The sequence below is a fragment of the Lipotes vexillifer genome, unplaced genomic scaffold, assembly GCF_000442215.2.
Source record: "Lipotes vexillifer unplaced genomic scaffold, Lipotes_vexillifer_v1.1 scaffold935, whole genome shotgun sequence".
Taxonomy (NCBI): domain Eukaryota; kingdom Metazoa; phylum Chordata; class Mammalia; order Artiodactyla; family Lipotidae; genus Lipotes; species Lipotes vexillifer.
In genome coordinates, this window is record NW_006777895.1 from 3,001,998 (window position 1) to 3,008,992 (window position 6,995).

Genomic DNA, 6,995 nt, shown 5'->3' on the forward strand with positions numbered 1-6,995 from the left:
CCCCCCCCCCCCCACGGCTAGATAGATTTCTGGTGCTGGACAGAGCCTCTCTTACGTTAGTGTGGAAAAACTGTGGGATTTAGGCGTTTTATTTTAACTGTTATCATCCTTTAAAATGTTTCTTTTGCTGAGCCAGCTCCTCTGGGCAGGAGGTCCAGGTGAGCGCAGCCTGGTCCTATCAGTGCTGCTTTCTGCCCTGGATGCAGAGGAGGCTCACCTTCATCGCGTGCCCACCAGGATCTAAGGTTTTCCAGCCTGGTCTGGAGGTGGAGGGCTCAACCCAGGGGCTTGTTTGTTGTTTACAAGAGATCTGTGTTCCAGATGGGGTGGCGGTCAGAGGCCCGGAGCCCCTGGACTTGCTGCGTGTGTCTTGAGGGAGAGGGGCTGGGACGGCGCATTGTTGGCAAGGAGAGAAAAGCCACCAGCACCTGGCCGTCGGGCACCAAGGGTGGGTGTGAGTGAGAGCAAGGCAAAGACCTTCAGAACTGGGCTGCGTAGTGTGACTAGAAGGGACAGAGAATTACAGGAGCAAGTGGGCATCCTGCTCGGTCTGACACTCGAGGGGCGGAGCCGTAGGCCGGGGTGGGGTGCCACCACCTCCGTGTGGGACCCCTGGCTCACCTCTGTGCTCCTAGACCTCTTGGGAGCCCTGGTGCACTTCTGGGGCTGCAGCCCCATGTGCTTCCCCCCCTCTCGGCTGCCTAATTTACAGCTGAGTGTCTCTGAGGGCTTATGGGGCCAAGACCAGAGCAGGCTGTGAGTTCACCAAACGCAGGCTCTTCCCGAGCTGAGCGCATGCATCTCCACATCCACGGAGCAGCTGTTTTCCTGGATTGAGGATTTTGAAAGCTGACAGAACGGCCCTGTTGTTTGCCATTACTTTTCTGGTCTTTTCTTTAGTGGGATGGTTTTTTTCTGAACTATGATGATGGCATTGATCATCCCCCAACAGTGTTTAGGAAAAGCATTCGGTACCCTCGTGACAAAATTCAATGTCTATTTTGTGCCAATGGCTAAGTATACATTAGATTCTTTAATCCTAAAAACAAGTCAGTGTGATACGGTATCTTTATCCTCGTTTTCAGTAAGGGAAACAGACTGAGAGGGTAAAAGAAACTTGCCTAAGAAGCTTAGGTAGGATTCAAACCTGGATCCAGCTGCCTCCAGACCCTTGCTTTTTTCATGAAGATGTGCTGCCTGCCAAGGGTTTCTATAGATTTTTTCCCCTGCAGCAGTTTTTTTTCTGAGGTTTTGAAAAATTCCTGTGGCCTTTCCTCAGTCATGAGGATATGAGGATGACAGCTAACCTTACATGGTGCTTACTCTGTGCTAGCACTGTTCTAAGTGTTTTAATTTATTAACTCAGCTCTCCCAACAACCTATGAGGTAGGGACTGTTACTGGCAGACAGCTTAAGAGTTGTATTTCATCTATTCTGTGACACATTTTTTATATTACAACACCTGGACATTTAAGATATGTTACAGTTGTTGGCATCCTAGTTATACTTGGCAACACTCTTCTTGTACATAAATTAATGGTCCATTTCTCATATGTCACTAGCCCAAAGTTGGGCAGTCCCCAAGTGGTGACTGGGTTTTAAACTCTTGCTTTCTGGCTGCAGGGGCTTCCTTCAACCACCAGGCTGTCCTGTCCTGGAAGGAACAGAAAGGCTGAGATTTCAAGGCCAGGAAAGCAGTACCTTCCCCATATCTCAAGGCAAAGCTTTTCTTCCTGGGCTATGATTTGAGATCAGGTCCAGGGAACTGGTCCTAACTGGGAAGGGTGGCAGCCCCCAGAGACATTGTCAGAGTGAGCCAAGGTGTCTGCGGGTGCCCAGCTGCAGCAGGCTCATCCCCGGGCAGCGAGTGGAGAGAGGTGACCAACTCCTAAGGCTGCCCTGGACAAGGCCCTCCTCCCCGCCTGCAGCCCTCCACCCTCCCCTGAGGGGTGAGTGAGCACAACCTGTGGTCCCCAGCCCCCATTTCTGGTGTCCTCTAAATACCCTCAGCCCTGCCCACCAGTGTCACCCTGCAGGGTGGGCTGTGAAGGCTCCCTGCTTGGTGAGAATGCGTTTGACTTTTGGAATGTCAGGATTATCTGGCCTTTCTCAACACATTTCTGAAAGTGCCCAGGGTATCTGAAGGATGGAAGGATTGGGCCTTGTTATCGAGTTTTTCAAATTCCCTTTGGCTACACTGAGGAGTCTTTGGCTTTAACTTGAATTTCTTTTCCCACTGCAAGTCCCCACCCCAGGACTATGGTCTGTTTTGTTTTTTTCCCCACCTGTGGAGGGTGTCAGCAGCACAGAGTGAAATTCCAACTTTCACTTGCTACCGAGACAACCAGCCCGAGTGGGAGTTGGCCGCCCCTTTTGATTTTCTTAGGCTGAAGGTCTCTGTACAAAGAGAGAGACTTCCCCTCAGGCTCTTAACTTGGGGCAGTTGTTCAGTTTCAGTCTACCTCAGTGAAAACAGCCTTTTATGTTAGAAATTAAGAAACATATACAGGTTCGTAGATTTTCGTGGAGAGCCAAAGCCCCTCCTTCCTCTCTGAAATGGCAGCAGGAAGGGGGTGGAGCCCCCGCAATAAGCTCCGGAGCTGGGCTTCCTGACACATACACAGTACAAAGCATAGAAAGTGAGAGTACAGTTATGGAAAGAATTTATCCCAATGATTCTAGAGATTTAACTCCCTTTTCACCTAAGCTCTCAAGGCCTCCCTATTTCATAGCCTCAGGGGTTGAAGAAATTGAGGTCTCTAAATTGTGTCTCCTGGAGTTGTGCAGTGCACAGCCTGTGAAACTGTACATGCCCGTCCTGTAAACCTTCCGCCAGACAGCCCTCCTCAAATCTAGTTTCGGCTTCTCAACAGACTGACCTGAGTTAATTTAATCTCTAATTTCCTCTAAAAGCAGGAAAACTGCCTCAAGTCTATCTTACATAGTTCTGAAGGGGCTTACATGAGAGAATGAACATGGACTGAACTTGGGTACGGAGTGTTGGGGGAGGCTGTCCTGCAGGGGGTGGGTCTTTCTGGGAGAACTAGGTATGTGGCCCAGGCTGAGCGCCTTCAGGTCGGGGACTCCTGGTGGTGGTTAGTCTGCACAGGCCAGCCGAGGGCTGACTTCTCTGGGCAGTCACTGCAGAATGGAACGTCTCTGGAGAGGGAATTTTGAGTCTCTCTGAGCCTTTGAGATTCGGGGAAGGCAGTGTCCTCCAGCAAGTCTTGAAAGGGGATGGCCATCAGTTGTAATAATTTATTTTAATACTTACACCCAGTGGTATGCTCTCCACTGTTTGACTTCCAGCTCTCTGGGGGGAACTCCCTGACAGGTCGCGTTTGCCAATTTCTGTGGTGTAAATGCACCCACCGTGGCTGACTTCAGGCCAGTGTGGGATTGGGATGTGATATGCTCAGCTGGCTCCCGGGAGCTGGTGAAAACTGCCAGCGCACCGCTGCCTTCACTGCTCTCATCTTCTTGGCAGGGAAGGATAAAGAGGTACTTGAGACGAACAGGTGGATACAGATAATTAGAATTCTGAGCTTGTTGGTAAGGGGCAGGGGCGGGAGCTCTGGGCTCCTCTGGCCACAGCTCATCACTTCACAGCTGGGGAAGCCTAGGCTCCCTGAGTCCCATGTTCACGGATCTGAGAGTATCCTCTACCAGCAGACGAGTAGGTAAGACAGTTTGTAGGCACCCAGGGTTGAGATCAGTATGCACCTGGCCAGGAAGAGAACTCCAAGGCCGAGCAAACACAGAGAAAACCCAACACAGAAAATGCCCAGCATTGTCCCAGCGCCCGCCCTTCCCAGCCAGATGATGGATGACAGGTGACCACAGATGAGACTCGGACACTGGCACTGCAGGTTTCTCCTGGGCAGGTTTCTCCTGGGCAGCTCTGACTTGGAGCTGGGTTTTGAGGGAGAGGATTTCTACATTGATATTGAGGTTTTGGAGGCTTTTTAAAATTGTGGTAAAATAAACATAAGATAAAATTTACCATTTTAAGCAGTTTTAAGTGTACAGGTCAGTGGCATGAAGGACATTCACATTGTTGTGCAACCATCACCACCATCCGTCTCTTGAACGTTTTTCATCTTCCCAAACTGAAGCCCTGTCCCCGTGAACAAGTATATATATCGAGTTGGTTGCATTCCGTTGCCCCACGCTGCACACTCAGGCTGCCTCTGTGTGCGGGTGTGACCTCTTCTGGTTGTGGCGTGTCTTTTTGGCCTGTGACCCACTTCTTGCCCTCACCCCTCCTCACCTGACTCTGGCCGGCAACCTCTCACCCAGGCATGGTCTTGCTTGGGCCAGAGTGCTGGAACCAGAGTGTTGGAACCGGAGTGTTGGAGCTGGAAGGGACGGGGAGCCCATCTGGTGCCCAGAGAGGGCCTGGGACTTGTCTGAGGCCCCAGAGGCCATTGGAGGCGTGCAGAGCCCAGAGCCCCGTCTTCTGAGGCCAAGGCAAGCTTGGCTTTTGTCTTTGCCTTGCTACAAGGCCCTAACTGGTTTCCAGCCCCTGGACTCAGCCTTGACTAATGACTTCTGAGACATCCCCACCCCCATCCCAGGCCCAGTTTACTTCTGGGCCGTGAGAAAATTGATCCTGGGTTACTGGAAACACAGCTTGGATTCCGTGCTCAAGGTGACGGCAGAGGGGATTTCTCACACGCTGGGGTGGGGGGCAGGGTGGCGCATCCCACCAGCCTCACTTTTACCCCTAGAGACGCCTTCTGTGTGGGATCACAGGCTAACAGCATCCTCATGGTACCACCCCCAACCCCTGTCTCCTGCAGTGCATGAGAGCACAGGGGCTGTTATACAGATGGGTAGACGGGGTGATGCCAGGGCTGGAGTGACCCCTGCCAGGCTGAGCAGGCCGGGCATGTCCCCCTCCTGGAGGGACGGAGGCCTAGGGCTGTTCTTCTGGGGGTCACAGAGACTGTCCACAGTGCAGGAAATGGTTAGATCTGAGGAGAACAGTTTCCAAGCCCTCCACTCCTTCCATTAATCGGTTTGCCTAAAAATGTCCTGTGATGAGGGGCTGGTTTCTCACCCTCTCTGTTCCATCCACAGCCACCCGTCTGCTCTCTTACCTTTCCCCTGCCCGGAATCTCACCGTGGTGGGCTGCTTCAGAAGTAAATGCCTCTAGGATGCCAAACACAGGGACAGTTCAGAATACTGTCAGCAGTTGAGGAAGCCAGTCACCTCAATGACTAGGTGGCAAATTTGTTGACAAGCCAGATGATAGTCAATTGTTTGCTTTCCACAAAATGGAAAAAGTAATTGGGGCATCAGCTGACAGCATTAACAGTAATTTTGTTGACAGATTATTGTGATTTCTTTTTTTTAACGTGTAGCTCAGAAGGATTTTGAAGGGTTGAGTGGCATTTCTATAATGAAGCTCTTTCTGTTCCCACCTATTTATTAATGTAAACGAGGTCTCTTAGTGTTTACTGCTATGAAAATGGAAAATAGAACTAGAATTGATATAGAATCTGTTGATAGTTTCATTCCACCAATAAATAATATTTATCCATGAACTGTAAGTCCCATCCATCCCATTAAGAGAAGCCTTTCCAACAAATCTTTACTTTTTCTCCTAAACAATTATTTAACAAAAATGTTTCGTTTACGTCGTTTGACCAATCGTGTACTAAAAATCATTGCTTGAGTGATAACTCAAGCCAGAAGAAACCCTTTTTAGAGACTTGGAGCTCCAGAGTCAAATTGCTGCACAATATGATCAGGTGAAGCACAAAATGTCACATTAGGATGAAGCTCTGTGGGGAAAGGGGGCTGGAAATAGGAGGGAAAATCCCGTCTGTTAAAGATCTTGTTCACGGATTCCTTTAAACAATAGATGATGATGAGTATGAATCACCGTCTAGATTCCACTGGATGCTGGTAAGGAGGCCCACAACGGTTTTGCTTTCACATGTCAACATTTAGCACACGCTGGAAAATATATCACTCACAACCATTTAAACTAACAGTGAACCCTTCTGGCGTCAATTTGAAAATGAGCGAGAGGTACATTGGTCAACCACAGTCCTTAGACAACAGCCAAAGTTGTTGAAGGCCGCTGGACCTTGCGGCCAGGTGGAGCCTGGGCCAAGGTGAGACCCACGTTTGCATCTTGGTCCAACACAGACCAGCTGTGCACTGGGCGGGTGATTCAGCTCCCCGGGGACAGTCTCTTGTGTGAAATAGCAGCGCTGTCAGGCAGGTTGGCCATACTTCTGCAAGGACATGGTTAAGAGCACCGGCTCTGGAACCAGACTTGGCTTGAGTAACTTGCCCGGGTGGGATAGCCAGAAAGTGGATTCGAATCCCACCTCCCCGCTGTGCCACCTCGGGCAGGCTACTCACCCTCCCTGTGCCTCTGTCTCCCTTCCTTTGAATGGGGCTAAAAATGGTACCTCCCTAATGGGGGTGCTGGGAGGAAGTTTGTGGAATGGTGCCTGGCACACGGTAAGCATCTCCCTGAGGATTAACTGTCACTAAAGCATCTGCTTCCAACGTGCTCCCACGTGGTGGCTCTTCTCATTCTTTACCCTCTCCTGAGCGCCTCGTCCCAGTACTCGGGAGCCCGATGCCTCGGTGGTGGCGGCCCCTTCCCTCTGCTCTCATATATTTCAAGAGCCTTTCCACGCCCTCAGCTGCACGCCCGCCCCACGCCTCCCCCGCGGCCACTGCCCTGCGCAGGAAGTGCGTGCTGTCTTCGGAGCACCCTGGAACTCTTGCCAGGGACTCGGCCCCCCGATGCAGAGGCTGTTGAGGAAATGATGCCAGAAACCCACTTCACGACTCGGATGGAGAGATGTAAAGTAGAATTTTCCACGCCTCCCCTGGAACCCACCCCCTCCAGAGTCTAACCTTGGGCTCGCAGCCGAGACCACGGGGCTGTCCTCTGGCCACTGCAAGGGGACAGTTCTCGAACTCTTTTTCACCCCGTGCTGAGCCCATCGGAAGCGGCAGATGGGAT

The 6,995-nt window shown here is 51.1% G+C and overlaps 1 protein-coding gene across 1 annotated transcript in view; it reads left to right on the plus strand.

Annotated features, from left to right (window-relative positions):
• Positions 1-6,995, plus strand: part of SYNJ2 (synaptojanin 2) — a 99,177-nt gene that overhangs the window by 34,504 nt on the left and 57,678 nt on the right. The gene's annotated exons all lie outside the window — the stretch shown is intronic.